We start from the raw sequence: 20,035 nt of genomic DNA on the forward strand, positions 1-20,035 counted from the left end.
GAGATAGGCAGATTGCTTGAGCCCAGGAGTTCAAACCAGCCTGGGCAACATGGTGAAACTCTGTCTCTATAAAAAATTTAAAAATTAGCTGGGCTTGGTGGCATATGCCTGAAGTCCCAGCTACTTGGAAGACTGAGGTGGGAGGATTGCTTGAGCCTGGAAGGTAAGGCTGCAGGGAGCCATGATCATACCACTGCAGTCCAGCCTGCAGGAAAAAAAGAAAAAATATATATCAGACTTAACGGATCACAATGAATCATTCATCTAACATGTAAACAGTCAACCCTCTATACCCACAGATTCTGCATCTGTGGATTCAACCGACCATGGATCAAAAATATATTTTTAAAAATTGTATTGAACATGTACAGACTTTTTTGGGGTCGTTATTCTCTAAACAATATAGCAACTCTTTGCATACAATTTACATTGTATTAGGTATTATAAGTAATCTAGAGATGATTTATAGTATATGGGAGGATGTGCATAGGTTATATGAAAATACTAAGCCATTTTATATCAGGGATATCCACTCATTTTGATATCCATGAAGGGTCCTGGAATCATTCCCCCATGGATACTGAGGGATAACCGTAACTGTACAGTGCTTGTCCTGTAACAGATAACACATTGAGGGCTTTACATATTTAACTCATTTAATTCTCACAACAGTCCTGGGAGGTATGTTGTACTATTATTATCCACACTTTAGAGAGGAGGACTGAGCACAGAAAGCTTGAAAAAGTGACCCAAGGTCACATAGTTTATGTGTGGCAGAGTCGGGATTCAAACCCAGGAAGACTAGCTTGAGTCCATACTCTATTTTATTTATTTATTTTTATTTTAAACTCTAATCTTATGGCATTTCATGGCATCCATACTCTACATGGGAAATTAGGTAAAGGGGAAGGTGGAGCCAATAAGGCAGGACAAGGCAGATAATTTATCCTGGGAACTATGGGCCATTCTTGTGGTTTTAATTAGGAAATGGTCATGATGAGGTTGCAATAGAGTCAGAGGGACAGATACAGTGAGGAGGCTATAAACATGGTCAGGGCAGAGACCTGTGTAGCTTGGACTAGGGTGGTAGTGATAAGAGGGCCGGGTGCGGTGACTCACCTGTAATCTCAGCACTTTGGGAGGCTGAGGTGGATGGATCACGAGGTAAGGAGTTCAAGATCAGCCTGGGTAAGATGGTGAAACCCCATCTCTACTAAAAATATAAACAAATTAGCTGGGCGTGATGGCAGGCGCCTATAGTCCCAGCTACTCGGGAGGCTGAAGCAGAGAATTGCTTGAACTCGGGCGGCGGAGGTTGCAGTGAACTGAGATCACAGCACTGCACTCCAGTCTGGGCAACAGAGCAAGACTTCATCTCAAAAGAAAAGATGGGGTTGGGTTAGGAAAAAAACTGGACACAGGACCTATGGGACTGGCTCATGGATAGGATGTGGGGACGAGTGGAGTGTCAGGTTTTAGGACTGAACATGTGAATTGGACACACTGGAGGAAGAGGAGAAGCAGGTTGGTGAGTTCAGGCTTTGACTTATGGAGTTGCAGCTGACTTTGGGACAGCCCCAGCGGGGGTGTGAAGTGGGTAGTGGGAGCCACCTGGGGTCGAGGATGGACTCTAGGCAGGGGATGGTCCTATGGAGAGGGAGGAGCGAGGCCCTCAAGAGCAGTCTTCCTCAGAACCTCCCAGGGTGTGGTTAGAAATGTACATCCCATGCTTCACCTGGACCCGTGGCAACTAGCTCCCTGGGTGGGGCCTGGGCCTCGCCTCCTTATAGGCTCTCCGGGTGACAGCGAGTTGGAAGGATTTGGGCCCGGCTCAGTGAAGAGTAACTCAGAAGACCTGAGAAGAGGAACAAGGGCTGCCAGAGACATGAAGTCACCCCAACTCACAGGCTGCCTCCAAAAGCTGTGGATCTGCCCCTCCTCTAGTGAGCCAGGGAGCTTGGCTCCCTGACCTGACTGACCTGTTGGCTTCCAGCCCTTCCCTTCCCCTCCACATTCCCACAGGTTACTCTTATCACCTCTTTCACCTGCCCACAGTCTGCTCATTCTGCCAGGCCCTCAGGATAAGGTCCAGTCCGTGGACCTTGTCACACACAAGGTCACCCATCATCTGCTCCTGACCACCTCTCCAGTTTTCTTGCTCATTTTTTTCCTTCCTGCTTCCTCCATCCCCTTCCCCCATGCAACACTCTGCTTTTCCTGAGCCTTCCACGTGGCCTTTGTACAAGTTGTTCCTTGTGCTGGGAATGTCCATCTCCCCACCCTGATCCCATCCATTCTTGCTGACCCTGCTCAGAAGATGCCTCCCGTAAAATCTCCCTCAATATGCTCCCCTCTGGCCAGGCACAGTGGCTCATGCTTGTAATCCCAGCACTTTGGGAGGCCGAGGCGGGTGGATCACTTGAGGCCAGGAGTTTGAGACCAGCCTGACCAACATGGTGAAAACCTGTCTCTACTGAAAAACAAACGAACAAACAAAAAAACAAAAATTAGCCAGGTGTGGAGGTACACGCCTGTAATCCCAGCCACTTGGGAGGCTGAGGCAGGAGAATTGCTTGAACCTAGGAGGCAGAGGTTGCAGTGAGCTGAGATCATACCATTGCACTCCAGCCTGGGGGACAAGAGCAAAACTCCATCTAAAAAAAAAAAAAGGAAGGCCAGGTGCGGTGGCTCATGCCTGTAATCCCAGCACTTTGGGAGGCTGAGGCAGGTGGATTGCTTGAGGTCAGGAGTTCAAGACCAGCCTGACCAACATGGTGAAACCACATCTCTAATAAAAATACAAAAAGTAGCCAGGCATGGTGGCAGGCATCTGTGATCCCACCTACTCTGGAGGCTGAGGCAGAAGAATCACTTGAACCTGGGAGGCAGATGTTGCAGTGAGCTGAGATCTCATCATTGCACTCCAACCTGGGTGACAAAGCGAGACTCCGTCTCAAAAAAAAAATAAAAAAAAAAAAAGGCTCCCTTCTCTTCCCTAAGCCACAGCATTGCACTATATCTCACCAGCAGGCACTCAGCTCCCCCAGCCTCTGGACATAAGGAGGGACATGCAGGTCATCTCCAAACAAATATGGACAGTTATTTTTTTTTTTTTTTTTTTTTTTTTTTTTTGAGACGGAGTCTCGCTCTGTCGCCAGGCTGGAGTGCCGTGGCCGGATCTCAGCTCACTGCAAGCTCCGCCTCCCGGGTTTACGCCATTCTCTCGCCTCAGCCTCCCGAGTAGCTGGGACTACAGGCGCCCGCCATCTCGCCCGGCTAATTTTTTGTATATTTTAGTAGAGACGGGGTTTCACCGTGTTAGCCAGGATGGTCTCGATCTCCTGACCTCGTGATCCGCCCGTCTCGGCCTCCCAAAGTGCTGGGATTACAGGCTTGAGCCACCGCGCCCGGCTGGACAGTTATTAAGAGTGCAAGCTCCTGTCTCTTTCAACTCTGCATCTGCCTTACCAGGATCACAGTGCCTGGCACAGAGTAGATGCTCACAGGGCCTCAAGCAGCTGGAAGGGGCCCTCTAAGGCAGAAATTAGCATGAGAAAGACCCAGACCATCTTCAAGGATTTTAGACTGCTGAGCACAGGAACACAGATCACCAAGGAGAATTTGCTGGTCTATGCTAATTTCCCTCACCAAACTGGTAGAGTGACAGGACCATGTTCTAGGAAGTCACAAGCATATCTCTGTATGTGGCCTGCAGTTTGGGTTCATGGTCATTACCATCAGGTCCAGTCCTATCTGACTATACCCAGTCCAAAGGTATCACATGGTCACATATGGAAGTCAGAAGCTTGGTCCCATCCCCCAGCATCTCACTTTGTTAAGGCCTCCACTTCCTTCCCCCTCTGAGATATGAGTAGGCTGACAGAAAGCCCTTTTCCTCAGCACAAGGAGGTTGGCTTTTGGAGGAAACAGGAGTCTGTCCCACCTTCACGTGTCTGACTTGGCTTCTTTGTTCCCCTTTGCTTTGCTGTGGTGGCTTGTATATTTTTTGAGCTTTGTTCCTACAATTAGATAATCTTGAGCCTCTGAAGGTCCTTAGGAATCCACCAATCCATTGTTTCCTAGACTCAGGATCTCCAGGGGCCTGGTGATCTGCATCCTTACCAAGCTCCTTAAGGGATTCACTCATCCAACCCCACCCTGCTCATTTTACAGGCTGGCTCATGGGATGGCAGAAAGCCATCCACTGGGAGCAGGACGATCCGAGTGCCAGCCTAGGCTCTCATTAACCTGTCAAGCCATCTCATCTCTCTGAGCCTCATTGTTCCCATCTGTTTAATGGGGACAACCACTGTCATTCTGCCTAATTTGCAGAGTCCTTGGGATGGTTAGAATAACGGGGGGGTGGGAGACAGGCTCAGCGGGAGAAGAGATTTGCACAAGGTCATTTACCTCTTCATCTGCTTGTTTTGTGCCAGGAGAGGGGATTCTGCTGGGAACAACTTGTTGGGAGAGATGACATTCTAGTAAACAATGAAACCAGTAAATGAACCAGATAATCATGATAAAGGGGTTTTCGAGAGTCACGGCAAAGGTATGTGTTGGGGGAGGGACGGTCTGCCCAGGAGGGGTCACTCTGGCAGAGCACTGGTGGTCCGGGAGCTGTCCCAGGAGGTCCTGGAGAGCTGTCACAAGCCCAGCGGTGGAAGAGCCTGGAGGCCCTCTCGAGCCTAGCTGGAGCGCTCCCAGGGCCCTCGGAGCCGCGGCGGGCGCGGGTCTTTGTCTCCCACATTCTCTCTGCCGCCTCTCCCGACCCCCAGCGCTGTTTCGTCTCTGACCCCGAATAACTTGTTGGTTTCCCCCCGGGCTTTGTTTCCCGGGGTCACCACCTCGGGGACGCCAGGCAGCCGCCCCGGCCCTCGTGGGTCCTGCATCTGACACCCCCTCCGGCCCCCGCCCCCTACCCGCTTGGAGATAGGGGTCAAAGGCAGCCCGCGTCACGTGGTCGCCGAGCAGCACCGAATCGGCCGGGAGGGCCGAGGGAGAATCCGGGTGGAAGTCGAGAAATCCAGTCCCGATAGCAGCGCCCGGTCCCGCCCCAGCCCCCGCCCCGGGGCGCTCACCGCACGCCCGCCGGCCGTCCCGGCCCCCGGAACCCTTCTCTGGCCGGCACCCACGCGGCATCACGGAATCGAACCCCGCTCCCAGAGGCCGCGATTCGGGGAGGTAGGCGCTGGGCCGAGGAGGTAAGGGAAGACGGGCTGGGGGGCTCTCGGCGCACAGGTACGCCCCTCTGGGCTAGGGGGCGAGGCAGCGCGCCCCAACCTCCAGTCTCCATGGAGACCCCTCCCCGCCGCGGGACAGGGGGGAGGCTGCGAGCTGCCCCGGCGCAGCGCCGGGCCGGGACTGGGGGCTGGGCACCGGGAGGGAGCGGGAGGGGGAGGAGAGCGGGCGGGAGGAGGCGGCGGCGGCGGCGTGGAGCGGGGGTGGGAGCGGCGGGAGGCGGCCGCGAAGGGGTTAACCCTGGCCTGGGCTGGAGCCCGGAGGCGCACGCACGGCCCAGGGGAACCAGGCGTCCCGCTCCTCTCCGGGAGCGCCCCTTCCCCCGAGTGGCGCCCCAGCCGTGGCAGGTAAGAGGCCGGGAGGGCCTGGGCCTGCCAGTCCCCTGTCGCCTAGCCGGCGGGGCCCGAGCCCGGCGTGCAGGCCGCGCGGGGCCCCAGCGGCCGCCGGCGCAAGTTTGGTGCGGGCGGGCGCCGGGCGGGCGGGTGGAGTCGGCCGGGCCCCGCGCGCGGGGGTGGGAGGACAAAGGGGTGGGGGGCCGCGCGGGGCCGAGGGCAGGCTGGGGTGCGGGCGAGGGCAGCGCGGCAGCTGTAGGTCACGGATAATGTCACTCACGAGGAATGCCCCCTCCCCCTCCGCTGCTCCCGAACAGGGGAAACTTTTGTCTAGCGAGGGAGGGGGTTAGAGGCCGGGTCCTGCTTCGCGAAGGCTAAGGCAGCCGGACCGGTTTTCTGCGGGCTCTGAGCGGCCTGGTCTCTAACTCCCCTCCTTCCTCAGGGTCTCGGGAGCAAGAAGTTCTCCCTTTGCACGCAGCTCTTTAACGCCCTGGGACAGGGGTGAGGAGGGGGCACCCGTGGGACGGGTGGGCTCTGGGACCGGCCGGGAATCCGGGGACTGGCCACTTGGCACTTTGCAGACTCGAGCACCCCGGTGTGCCCCGTGAGGCTCAGGGAATACAGAGCCCCACCCCCTGAACACCCCATTGTCGCCCTCCCCACCTTGGAGAGCTTTCAGAATGGCCTGCAGGCAGTTTTGCCCCCTGGTCTGTTCAGAGCAACCTGGCTGTTTGTCAGGTTTCCAGCGATGTGACCTTGAGTGGGTTCCCTACCTTCCCCTAGCCTCAGTTTCTTCACCTGTAAAATGGGGAGAATAGTATTTGCTAGAGTAAGGATGAGAGGAGTGTGTGGTACCTCAGCAAATGGTGGCATGCTTATATTCAACAAGTACATTTCACGTTTACCGTGTGTTAGGCGCTGGACGAATTCATTGCTTTACATACATTCGTATTTAATTCTCCCACATTACTGTTAACCACATTCTATGGAGGGGGAAACTGAGGCACAGGGTTGTAAAGGTCACACAGATAGAAAGTGGTGGAGCTGGAATTTTACCTCCGTCTCTCAGCCTGTGTCTCAACCACAGATCCCTACAATGTCTTGCTGTGACAGCTCACAGTTTATTTCTCCTTTTTTAAAAATTTTTTATGACTTTGGCCTTGTACAGTTTCATTTTCAGTTGAAATTATGGGGACATCTGTCTTCTTCACCATTTCCCCCACCCGCAGGTAATGCTCCCTTCTGCCTGGTACTTCTTCCAAGTGAGGTCTTGTGCCCTGGCTCTTGTTAACATAGGCAGCTGGAGCAGGAGGGAGGTCAGTTGGAGACTGGGCCTGGAACTCCCTAATGGTCCAAGTGCTGTTGCTGGCTACTGGGTCTATGGCAGTGCCGGTGGTGCAGGGAGAAGCCGGTCTCCCTGGCTGTGACTGGAGACAGCTGGTGGCTTTGTCAACAGGCCTCTCTCCCTAGCACCCAGGGACAGCCGCATCTTTACTTTTCATTCAGACCAGGTTACTTTCAGATCAGCGAGGGGCAGAGGTGGGGCAAGGGTGTTCTTGTGTAACTTGGCCATGGCAGGGGTCCTCATTGCTAACTAATAGACAGGTCTGGATGCCCCAGCCCCAAAGTCCTTGAGGGTAGTAATAGTCAGGATTGCAGAACCCTAATGGAGAATGCATGTGTGTACAGGTTCCTGAGCCTAGCTAGCTCAGTACTGGGCACCCTGCAGGCCCTCAGTAAATATCCCACAAGTGAATGTGTGAGGTGCTTAGACTTCTGCTGGCTTTCACACCCTGGGCTGGCCCAATCATTTGGTGAGGGTGACATCTTAAGAGTACTGATCAGGCTCTGATTGAGGTCCTTGAGTAATTACTTAAAAATGGAAAACAAATTGCAATTTAATTAACAACATCTTAAATCTAGGGCTGAGAAACAGTGTGGTGAGTGGGGGTAGATAATGAGAGAAGTTCTTGGGGAAGGGAAGTTTGTGCATTTCAGCCTGCTCCGAGGGGTGTTCCAGCACTGTGTCTGGTTTTGCAGGGTTTGTAGGCTTTTTGAGGGCCCTGGGAATAGGGAACCCTGCTGGGCCGATAGCTTGTAGGAATAAATGTGGAAATTCCGTTGCTTTGCTGGACATTGAGGGGACTCAGAAAAGCAGGGCGTTGAATGGAGGAGTTGGAAGACTGACTTGTCATATGGTCAGACTGTCCCTTTCACTGTGGTGAGAGCAAGAAGAAAGGCCTCTGGGGGAATCAACAGTAAAGGGAGGACCCCAGCAAGCAAGAGAAAATGGATAGTGAGCCTCCTGTCACAAGGAGGTGTGCTAGGAACAGTTTTGTAATCACAAGTTGAGGATGTGGTCAAGAATTTAAGATCATAGGCTGGGGGTTGGCGTCTGAGAAACTCACAAATGGGCTCTGGTCTAGGCAGCCCAGAGCTCTCTCTGCCCTGGGCTTTGGACCTGCTTGGCTGTGCTTTTTCCACCCTTCCATGCTTTGGGACCAAAGCCAGGCCTGCAAGTCTCTAGAGGCTGGGCAGACTTCTACTGGCCTGGAATTTGGATTTGAATATGGCTTGAAATATCTGGACTGTTTGGAGGACTTGGACATTCTTTACTTGAAATGGAACATTAGGGTAATTTGTGAAATGTGTATGGAAAATGTCTGTGGCTGAGGGTGACAGGGGACATGAAATGGGGTGCAGTCCTGCTGGATTCTGGAGAGGCTGTTCTGATGGGGGACAGAAGACAAGGATTCAAATGATGGCTATGGGGCAGGATCTGATCAGTTATAGATGGGTTTTGGAAGGCGAGTGGAAGGAAACACTCTCTGCTTATTCATGTCAGCAAGGCTTCCTGGAGGAGGAAGTATTTTCAAGGGTGCAGACTGTGGGAAATGGGACAATAGGAGACAAGATTAGGTCATGCGGAGCCTGCAGTGCCCTGCTCAGGAGTTTGGATTTTATTCTGGAGCCTATAGAGAGGACAGAGGGTTGTAAGTAGCTCATTGACTCGATGCCTGTTCCTGTGCCTTGTGTCAGGCACCATGCCAGGCTCTTTACAGACACCCCATTGAAATCTCACAATACCCTGCAAAGTAGCTGCTGCTGCTCCTGCTGCTGCTGCTGCTGGTAACCCCTACCCCTGCCCCATTTTCAGATGGGGAAATAGAGGCTCAGAGGGGTGGAGTTACTTGTAGAGCTGGAATTTGAACCCAGGCCTGAATTATTTCTGCCTTGCTGTGTTGCTTCTCAGGGGTCTTTTGACCAAAGATGGTAGCAAGACTGGCAGGGTTAAGACCAGGCCAGAGATGGCGCTCATCATGGTCCTGCAGAAAGCTGACCACAGGCTAACTCAGGCAGTGGACTGAGAGGAAAGGAGGGGGAAGCTGCAGGACTTTGTAGCTGTCTTGGCGTTTGGGGTCATCACAGGTGGTCTTCAGGTTTGGTGAATAACCCTTAAGGGGCAGTATTACTGCTTTCAAATTCCTGAAAGGCCCTCTACAGGTAGGGGGCATAGTCTTGTCCTTCAGGGTTCCTGAGGATGGAGAAAGCAACAAGGGTGACAGCTCCAAGGAAGCTAGCCAGGAAGTAAGCTGCCCAGAAAGAGGATGAGAATAGCATGGCTGAAGGTATGCAAAGAGCCTGGAGAGCTGCAGAGGTGGCAGGAGGATGCACCAGCAGGGGCAGGCCTGGGTGGCCACTCTCAGTTGCCTTTTCACCCAAGAATCTCAGCATTTGAATGGTGCCCGGCCCACTTCCACCCCCTGCTTTTCTCATAGCTTTGGAGCTGCCCTTCCTGCACGTCCTGGGGAGTTCCATTTGGCCTGGCCTGCAGAGCTCCACTGGGAGAGTCCTAGCCCTTTGGAATACACTCAGTCCAGCTGACTGTCAAGGGGCCTCTTGGGGATGTCTGGAGCAGTGGCCAGAGCTGGGCTAAGGACTGTGCTTTCACAGAGGATTTGAACCCTCTGCTTCCATTTCTCATCTGTGAAATGGGGTCAGTCTCTCTTTCCTCACCTGTGAAGAAATAAGGCTACCTCATGAATCAGGCTGAATCAGTAGGGCTTAGGGCAAAAGGACTGGTGAGTTTGTGGATTTGAAAGTGAAGACGGGGCGGAGGGGAGGGGTTGTTCCCCTCCTTCCCTGCAGTGAAGGTTAAAGGAGGCTCTCTTGGTTTCTGGGGGTCACCAGCAAAGCTGCTTTCTCTGTCTGTGGGGCTCTTACAAAGCTCTGCCTAGCAGCTTCCGGCTTGGAGGTGTGGAGCGCAGTGGAAGGGGTGCATGTTTGGGGGGCAGAGGTCCTGGACCCTGTGGCCTCAGGGCTAAAGCCAATTTGCCATCAAAATGCTTATCTAGATGTAGGAGAGTTTGTGCCAAGTTGCCTCCTGGTCCTTTTTATTTCTACTCACCTTATTTCTTTAATACAGATTGGATTAATCTAATTTTAAAATGCGCATGATGAATGAGCGTTTGTTTATTTGAGGGCAATGTATGGGAAGGGCCTGCTGTGTGACTGCAGTGCCCCCTCTCCCACTCCCCCTCAACCCTCAAGCAGCACTGGCCTCTTTCCCTCTCCCTGGCTGTGCTCCTGGCCCCTCCTGCCTCTACAAATCTGCTCATGGTGAACATGCTGCACTCCAGTCACTTCCCCTTGCTCACCCCAAAATCCTCCCTACAAGTACCCAGCTCCAGGGTCACCTCTTCCATGCAGCCATCCCTAATTCTCCAGAGCTGGCATTGCCTGCTCCCTCCTTTACATGTGCAGAACCTGTTACCTGGACCTGTCATGGGCCCTTCGGCTCCTACCTTTGAACTCTAGCTTCCTAAAGACAGTCTCATCTCCTCTAGGCTCTGTGCTCTGGAGGCAGGAGCTATACATGACTGATTTCCAATGGGGGTGTGCATTGTTGTAGAGTGGAATAAAAAGTCCTGGGTTCAAATCCCCATTCTGTCACTATTAACTGCATGATCTAGGGTAAATTACCTAAATCTCCGTGGAAATCAGTTTCCTTAACTTCACAATGGGGGCAATAATAGTTCTGTTTTGTTTGGGAGGTGCTTTGACATAGTAAGTGTGCAGTAAGTAGAAGCTATTCAAAGATAACAGTTGTTGTGATCATTGTTTGTAGCTAGGGGGGATCTGTCCTTTTAGAGATGAGAGAAAGAATCCCTGGAATTTGAGTTTCTGAACTTTCTGCCTAATGGCCCGAGATGGCATGTGCAGATGAGGAAACTGAGGCCTGGAGAGATAGAGCAATTTGCATGGCATGTGGGAACATCTGGTCTCGTCTAGGAAGCTGGATAGGATTTCTTTGTTATGCCCTGTCATCAAGCCTAAGGTGCTCAAGTTCCATGGGCTCAATTTCCTCCCTGGTGACCATGTTGAAGGATGTCTAAAGCTTACACCAGATAAATTGGGCTGGCTGGGAAGGTGCCACTAGGCTGGCAGCCCTGTGGCTGTCCTTGTAACCAGGGAACCGTGCCCCAGACTGCATGGGCTGGAGCTTTTTGAGGCCTCCCACCCAGTCTCACTTTGGTTGGGAAGGGGAAGAGGATGGTGGCAGAGACAGGTGACATGGGCTTGGTCTTGGGGCAGGTGACTAGGAGATCCAGACAGAGCAAAGGTTGAGAGCCAGGCTCTGGAGCCACGTGGCCTGTGTTCAGGTCCCTGCTGGGCTGCTTCCTATGTGTGAGAATGTGGCAAGCTGTTTAGCTCTTCCTCTGTACAAAGGGGATGATAATTGTCCCCATCTGACAGCATTTAGAAAGATAACACACTGTGAGCCCAATCTATGTGAGTTATCATTATTATTGTAGTTGATATTATTGACTAAAGAGCTCATTTAATCCTCACAACAGCAGTAAGAGATAGGCACTATTATTATTCCCTTTTAGCAGATGTAACAACCAAGGCTAAGAGAGGTAGGTGGCTAGCCTGGAGAAGTTTAGTACCAAGGGATGACAGTCAGGGCCCGCTGCTGGCGTTGCTCTGGCCAGCAGAAGTAGACTTGTTGTGTGAGGTGCTGGAAGGCATATCCAGTGGGTGGATGGGCCAGGAGAGGCTGACTTCAACTCAGTGTAATGAGAAGACTTAAAAAAAAAAAATTAGAGCAAGCCAAGATGGAAGGGATTGTGTCTGCAGGGAGTGAGCTCCCTGTTTCTGGAGGTGGGAGCAGAATCCTGGAGCTCCTGTGATTAAGATGTGGTGAGGATTCTGGCCTCGTTCAGACCTGAGGTCTGGCTTCACGAGGGAGGGCTTGGATTCTTATCATCCCGGTCTGTCCAGGGGATTGGCCTGTCTGGGCAGGTCCCAGGGTGGCATTAGGTGGAGGTTTGCTATAGTCATTGCTGCACGGCAGCCACCTCTGGTTTACACTACCAGCCTTGCAAATATGACCTGCCCAGGCAGAGGCCAGATGAGGAGAAATGAGTGTTGTCATAGCAGGGCCTTTACTCATGCTGCATCCTCTGCCTGCATTCATTCCCTCCCCCTCTCCTTATGCCTGGGCAGCTCCTGTTCATGCTTCTATGAGTGTAAGCACCATCTATTCACGGAAGCGCTCTCTGATCCACCTGCAGGCTAAGTCAGTAGTTCTGGAAGTTTGTTTCTGGACCAGTAGCATCAGCATTACCTGGGAACTTGTTAGAAGTGCAAATTATCTAGCTCTATACTGGACCTACTGAATTAGATACCCTGGAGGGTGGGATTCAGCAATCTGTTTTAGGAACCCTCCCAGTGATTCTAATGCATGCTGATTTTTTTTTTTTTAGGCAGTTTCGTTCTTGTTACCCAGTCTGGGGTGCGGTGGTGCGATCTCAGCTCACTGCAACCTCTGCCTGCCAGGTTCAAGTGATTCTCCCATCTCAGCCTCCCAAGTAACTGGGATTACAGGTGCCTGTCACATGCCCGTCTAATTTTTGAATTTTTAGTAGAGACAAGGTTTCACCATGTTGGCCAGGCTGGTTTTGAACTCCTAACCTCAGGTGATCCGCCCACCTCAGCCTCCCAAAGTGCTGGGATTATAGGTGTGAGCCACCGCGCCTTGCCGCATGCTGAATTTCGAGAAACACTAGGATAGGTCATTAAAAAAAAAACTGATGCCTGTTTCCTTGGGCTCTCTTGTTTTCAGCATATTCAGTCACCCAGCAGATATGGGGGACCCAGAGTAAAACCCAGCTTCTCACCACCCTGTCTTCAAGGAGCCCCCATCTTGTAACAGCTCCCTATCCCCCAGGAAACAATCTCGTGACACAATGATGGGATACAGCAGAACCCCAGCATGATTACAGGAGCCAGTGCTGGGGCAACATGAGGAAGGCAGGATTGGGGAGCTGGAAGAGCAAGGGAGATTTTGTGGGTGGCAAGCATGGGTGCCAGGGCAGCTGTCTTCTGGGGCTGGGGCCAGGACAGGGGTTGGGCAGAGAGCATGGCCTCTGCCTTCAAGAATAGCGTGCTTAGACCCAGGCGTGGTGGCTCATGCCTGTAATCCCAGCACTTTGGGAGGCTGAGATGGATGGATCACCTGAGGTCAGGAGTTTGAGACCAGCCTGGCCAACGTGGTGGAAACCCCATCTCTACTAAACTACAAAAATTAGCTGGGCGTGGTGATGGGTGCCTGTTATCCCATCTACTTGGGAAGCTGAGGCAGGAGAATCGCTTGAACCCACGAGGCGGAGGTTGCAGTGAGCCGTGATTGTGCCACTGCACTCCAGCCTGGGCAACAGAGCAAGACTCCATCTCAAAAAAAAAAAAAAAAGGTGTGCTTAGGTGTATATATGCAAACGTGTGTGTGTGGGGGGGGTGCACACATGTGCGATTACAATGGTCATATGTGGTCTGAGAGGGCTGAGGGGACTTAGCTTAAATCCAGTGGTTTTAAGCATCTCGGTAATTTTTTTCCTTTTTTTTTTGAGACAGGATTTCACTTTGTCACTGAGGCTGGAATGCAGTGGCGCGATCTTGGCTTGCTGCAACCTCTGCCTCCCAGGTTCAAGGGATCCTCCCACTTCAGCCTACTGAGTAGCTGGGATTATAGGTGTGCACCACCACACTCAGCTATTTATTTGCGTGCATTTTTTGTGGAGATGGGGTTTTACCATGTGCAGGCTGGTCTCCAACTCCTGAGCTTGAGCGATCCTCCCACCTGGGCCTCCCAAAGTGTTGGGATTACAGGCATGAGCCACTGTATCCGGTCAGCATCTCAATAATTTCTTTCTTTCTTTCCTCCCCTCCCCTCCCCTCCCCTCTCCTCTCCTCTCTTTCTTTTTTGACAGAGTCTCACTCTGTTGCCCAGGCTGGAATGCAGTGGTGTGATCTTGGCTCACTACAACCTCTGCCTCTCAGGTTCAGGCGATTCTCCTGCCTCGGCCTCATGAGTAGCTGATATTACAGATGTGTGCCACCACACCTGGCTAATTTTTGTATTTTTAGTAGAGATGGGGTTTCACCATGTTGGCCAGGCTGGTCTCAAACTTCTGACCTCAAGTGATCCACCTGCTTTGGCCTCCCAAAGTGCTGGGATTACAGATGTGAGCTACTGCACCTGGCCTCAATAATTTTTTTTTTTTTTGAGATGGAGTCTTGCTCTGTCTCTGTAGAGTGCAGTGGCGTGATCTCAGCTCACTGCAACCTCTGCCTACTGGGTTCAAGTGATTCTTCTGTCTCAGCCTCCCGAGTAGCTGGGATTACAGGCACACGCCACCACGCCCAGCTAATTTTTGTATGTTTACTATAGACAGCGTTTCATCATACTGACCAGGCTGGTCTCGAACTCCTGACCTCATGATCCACCCGCCTTGGCCTCCCACAGTGTTGGGATTACAGGCGTGAGCCACCCCGCCCAGCCTAATAATTTTAATGATGATGATCATAATTGCTGCTCACATTTATTGACAACTTATAAATGCTTGCTGGGCATTTCCATGTCACCTTATTGGAAGTAATCCCCAGGATAATCCTATAGGTAGGCTCTATTATCACCATTATTGTCCCCGCTTAATAGATGAAAATACTGAGGCCACACAAGAGGGTAGATCTAAGAATTCTATGGAGATATATAGAGGTGCTTAAAGGCGTGATCTCGTTGGAAGGAGAGCAGTAAGAGATTGTCATGGAGCGTTTGTATCGCAGGCACAACTTACCGCGGTTTTCTAAAGATGTCTCCAGATGTGTGTTTTGTCAAATGAGTGAGTCAGCCTTTGGAGGAAGGTGGATGGGATTGTGTTGGGTGGTAAGGGCTCCAGCCTCCAAGCTGGGGCTTCCACTGCTGACGTTGTTGTTCTCTTGTTTTGTGGATGGGCTGTCTGAGGCCCAAAGAGATTCAGTGGTGAGTTCAAGGTTCCACTGCCAGGGCAAAAGAACAAATCAGAGAGATAAAAGTAGATCTCTAGCTGGGCATGGTGGCACGTGCCAGAAATCCCAGCTACTCAAGAGGCTGAGGTAGGAGGTTTGCTTAAGCCCAGGAGTTCAAGACCAGCCTGGACAACATAGTGAGACCCCATCTCAAACAGCAAAAAGAGTGGATCTCCTTTGGTTCTAACAAGAGGGGGTGTGAGATTCAAGATCAGAGCCCACTGTCCACTCTGCCGTCTTTTCCTGCCTCAGTGTCCCCAAGCTGCTGCCCAGTAGCCCAAGGGTGGGCAGTCTTTCTCTGACACAGGAACCCCTTCACTTCACATTTAGGGGATTGAGGCCTAGTGGAGCAGGGACTCGCCCAGGCCACACAGGGAGTCAGAATTACTGTTGAGGCCAGAACCCAGAATTGTCTCAGTTACAACCAGGAAGGGTTTTGTTTCCCAAAACCTGTCCCTTCCCCACCCCTTCTTTGGCAGGCTGAGTAAGCCGTCGCCCTCAGGGTGGCCCAGAGCAGTGCTGGGGGTAGAGATGAAGGTGCCTTGTGAAGAGGCTGCCAAGAAGGGGTGGGGCAGCCTCCAAGAGGAAGAGCACCAAGAAGCCCAAACCCCAGACGGAAACCAAATGTATTTTCTGGGCCCTAAGAGGATATTTGGAACAATGGAGGTGGGATGAGGGAAGTTAAAAAGGGCTTCTTGATATCCTTAGAAAAAAAAGAAATAGAGGTTTTAGGTTTGACTTTTGTTTCTCTGAAGGATGTTTGTGTAACTTTCTGAAGGCAGGATCCCAGCACTCTGTGAGGCTTGTCAGGTACTTTTTTTTTTTTTTTTTTTTTTTTTTTTTTTTTTGAGGCGGAGTCTCGCTCTGTCGCCCGGACTGGAGTGCAGTGGCCAGATCTCAGCTCACTGCAAGCTCCGCCTCCCGGGTTTACGCCATTCTCCTGCCTCAGCCTCCCGAGTAGCTGGGACTACAGGCGCCCGCCACCTCGCCCGGCTAGTTTTGTATTTTTAGTAGAGACGGGGTTTCACCGTGTTAGCCAGGATGGTCTTGATCTCCTGACCTCGTGATCCGCCCATCTCGGCCTCCCAAAGTGCTGGGATTACAGGCTTGAGCCACCACACTCAGCTACATTTTTTTTTTTTTTTTTCTGAGACGGAGTTTCACTCTTGTTGCCCAGGCTGGAGTGCAATGGTGTGATCTCGGCTCACCGCAACCTCTGCCTCCTGGGTTCAAGCCATTCTCCTGCCTCAGCCTCCCAAGTAGCTGGGATTACAGGCAAGCACTACCATGCCCGGCTGATTTTGTATTTTTAGTAGAGAAAGGGTTTCACCATGTTGGTCAGGCTGGTCTCAAACTCCCGATCTCATGTGATTTGCTCGCCTCAGCCTCCCAAAGTGCTGAGATTACAGGTGTGAGGCACTGTGCCCGGCCTAACTTTTTTTTTTTTTTTGTATTTTTAGTAGAGACAGGGTTTCACCATGTTGACCAGGCTGGTCTCAAACTCCTGACCTCAGGTGATCCACCTGCTTTGGGATCCCAAAGTGTTGGGATTACAGGCATGAGCCACCATGCCCAGCCATCAGGTGCTGTTTTTATAGATTCAGGACTTTGGAGCTGGGAAGAACTCAATCAAGTAGTCTGCTCACTTTATAGTTGGTGAAATTGAGGCTAAGAGGTGGGGGGCCTGCTTTAGGTCACACAGTGAAGTAGCCGAGGTCTTGGATCTTCTCATGTGTTGCAAGAGGCTGTCCATCTTGACTTACCACCTCCTGGGACGAGGCTGGCGTGGGGGCTGGGCAGTCGCTGATGAGGGGTTCCCTTTGAAATGCTCATTGCTGCTGAGGACGGGGTAAGGCCGGGTCTAGTCTTGGGCGAGATGAGCCCACTGGTGGGGAGAAGACTGAGATGGTGCGCCTGGTAATGCCACCCCCGTCCAGATGCCAGGCCCAGCTGTGCACCGTCTGCCCAGCAGCTGGGAGCTGTGAGTCACACCCAGTGGATACAGAGGCGCAGGCCATTGTGTGCCGTGATTCATTCTGTTCTCCCAGCCCCAAAGGGATGACGAGGCCCTGAGCACCGATCCATGCCCACGCCTGTGGATGAAAGTTGATATGAGGAGGCCCAGGGGACCTGAGGGGGTGGGCTCCCTCTGCTACCTCCTGTCTCTTGAGTATCCTGTGATTGTGACCTGTCCATTCCCACCAGTTCAGGGGTCCGTGAGCCCCCAGAGGTGCAGTGTGTTGTAGGCATTTCTGTGCTTTCTTTTTATGAAGAAAGAGTTTGTTGGTTTCATCAGATCATCAGAAGGCTGGGTGTCCCTGTGGAGTGCTGACAGGGGGCTGTGCGCACTGCAGGCTTGAGAAGCGGTGGCAGGCAGCGTGGTGCAAGGAGAAAGTAGCCTGGTGGAGTGTGGCATCGTGGCTTAGGGTGTGGTCTTGGAGACAGGCTGTTGGCTTCTGAGCTGGCTCCTCCACTTAGGAGCTATGTGACATTGGGTAAGTTACTTTGTCTGTGCTTCCTCTGTAAAATGGCAATAATAGTATTTATCTCATGATGTTACAGTGAGACTTTTAGATAAGATAATGTGTGTAAAGGACTTACCTCGTGCTTGGTACAAAGTAATCATTTGGTAAAAGTTTGCTGTTGGTAGTTCTAGCTCTGCTATGAATTTGCTGAGTGATCTTGTAAGTACCTGATCCTAGGGTCTTAGTCTCCACCCCTGGCTCCGAACTCTGTGTTGGGCTTTCTAGGAGCTGCAGGACCAGCTTGGAGAGCAGGAGTGGGCAGGGGAGGCAGGGGAAACCCTTTCTGCATTCTGGGACTCCCTAGCCTAGGCCCTCCCTGGCTTTGCCCTGAGGCAAGGTTATGTAACCAGCCAGGTCTGGCCAGGCAGGGTGTGATTCTCAACCTCCTTTTGTCTCTCCATTGTCTCTTCCTCTCCCTTCCCCCCACAGAGCTGTTGTTAGCTGACCTGTTCCTCAAGCTCCGAGGATGAAATCGGACCCTTGCTATTCTGCCACCTTGCTTTAGTTTAGTCCAGAGGTTTGCTGGGCTGGCGGCCCCTTCCTCCCGCTACCTGGGGACAGAACTAAACTGATGCCTCTATGCCTGCTTCATGCCTCCTTTTTGGGGAGGAAACGCAGGAGTCTAGATGGCTTGGGCTCTTGGTCCAGCCTGCCAGGTTGTAGGGCCAGGATGTTCCTGCCCATGGCCTCTGCAGTTCTAGAGGTACGCCCTACTCCCTACCCAGGATTCCTTCCCCAGAAGAGCCTTCTGCGTTCTTGCAGCCCAGCACCAATGCCTCCTGTTCCAGGAAGCCTTCCCAGGTACCTCAGCTGTAGGGAAGTTGGCCTCTACTGAGCTCCACAGTGTGTTCTCTGTCCATTTTAAGAAAACAGAGGTCACAAACTGGCAGGCCACATTTGCCCTATGGGCAGATTTTGTTTGGCCCATGCCAAATATTGAGCTGGTTGCCAACCAGAGGTTTTACATAAAAACTCAGACTTCTGGCTTTATTTCAAAAATTGGAAGATAGGAAAACCTTGAGCCTACATTCTCCAGGGATCATTGCTGGAGGTGAGGCGTGTACACTTCACCCCATCCCCAGCCAGCTATTTCATATGCTTACATGATCTTTCTGGTCACCGGAGGTATCTGAGTTTGCAACCCTGTCCTTAAGCCATGAACCACTTTGTCTAAGGCAGGGGGTGTAGGGGCTGTGAGCTGAATCACCTTTGTGTCCCTTGAAGCATGAAGCATTGGAGCATCATGCTTAGGCTCAGGACGGTGTCCCCAGTAGGAGCGTAGCAAGTGCTTCCTGTGTGAAAGCAGGTGTGGCCATGGTCTGTCCCTGCCAGCTGTGAAGGTTCCATTTGCTAGAGGCCTCTGGGTCAGCCTGCTCTGTGGCCCTCGAACCCTCCCCCAAGCTAAGCTCTGCCTGCTTAGCCACTGACCCAGGCGGCTTCTTAAGCTGCGGATAACAGTCCCTGAAAGGGCGGACCCCACCCTGCAGTGTAACCAAGGAGAGGAGCATCCACCTGCAGCTGTCCCCAGGTCTCACTCTCGTGGTGGGCTTGGAGGAGTTCAGGGAAGGGAGGACTGCGCTCAGCAGCCTTCAGAGGGTATCAGGGTATCCAGACCTCTGTGTGCTGAGGCCGGCAGGGTGAAGAGGGGTGTGGACCAGTTCAGATGTTTACTGGCCTGGTCTTCCTCTCCACTGGGCCTCTCTGTGCTGTGTCCTCCTAGAGTATGTTACTTTATCTGACAGCTCCCTTGTCCAACTGTCTGTCCAGTCAAGGTTTATTTGACTCTTTCGGTTGAAATCTTAAGTATTCCCTAGGGCCTGCTAAGATGTCTTCTCCTGGAAGAGGTCTTAGCTGAGAGGTTGCAGTTGTTCTGGCTACAAGAAAAACCTGGAAGCTTGCAGAAATGAATGCAGGTTGCTGCCCCCACCCCCTGCCTCCTGCTCTGATTCTTTCATTCTAGGGTGTATCCTCCTCCTCCTGAGAACATTCAGACCAGGGGGTCTATAGACCACTCTTCAAGGACTCTGTCTTAGTGCATGGAGCCCAGGGCAGGTAGGAAGGAGCCCTGGGTGGCTGTTGTGCTGGGCGACATCAATCATGCCCCTTTCTGTCTCTGGGCTACTCTTTTGCCCCCTGTGCCAATGTTCTGGGCTTCCCCAGTTGTCGTGGCTGAGTGCAATGTGAGCTATCCTTGGAGAGGATAACACAGAGTGGATCGGGGCAGGTGCCAGTGTCTGGGTGTGGTGAGGGCTCTCAGTCCTGGCCCCACCCTAGCCAAGCCCAGAGGAGTTTCACATTCACATTAGGGAACAGATCAGGAGAGGAGACAGGCTGGAAGCCTGGCTGAAAGTGGGCAAGTGCTGTGCCCCTGGTATCAGGTCCCACAGGGAAAGCCTGCCTGGGTGGCCCAGTGACCTGGCCACAGGCTGAGGGGCTCTCCTGCTATGTGGTCCTGTGGCAGGCAGGCTGAAACATCAAGTGCAGGCATGAACAAGCCATTTACAGCTGGGTAAACTGAGGTACATAGCGGGAAGACACTCTCCTAATGTCACATGAGTGGGTGGAAAGCCGGGCTGGGACCCCAGG

The 20,035-nt window shown here is 52.3% G+C and overlaps 1 protein-coding gene across 9 annotated transcripts in view; it reads left to right on the forward strand.

Moving 5' to 3' along the window:
• The first annotated feature begins 4,440 nt into the window (after positions 1–4,440).
• The window catches only part of NDST1 (N-deacetylase and N-sulfotransferase 1), a 72,063-nt gene continuing 56,468 nt past the window's right edge, over positions 4,441–20,035 (forward strand). For 2 of the 9 annotated variants that reach the window (XM_033180600.1, XM_033180602.1), the window contains exon 1: positions 4,448–5,204. The gene's annotated coding sequence lies outside the window, so the exon portion shown is untranslated. Of the gene's footprint in view, positions 5,205–5,439; positions 5,589–20,035 lie in introns of those variants that run through there. The other 7 variants (XM_033180601.1, XM_033180604.1, XM_033180606.1 and 4 more) reach the window with 6 other exon arrangements.

This window comes from Trachypithecus francoisi, unplaced genomic scaffold, assembly GCF_009764315.1.
Source record: "Trachypithecus francoisi isolate TF-2019V2 unplaced genomic scaffold, Tfra_2.0 Lachesis_group2, whole genome shotgun sequence".
Classification (NCBI taxonomy): Eukaryota; Metazoa; Chordata; class Mammalia; order Primates; family Cercopithecidae; genus Trachypithecus; species Trachypithecus francoisi.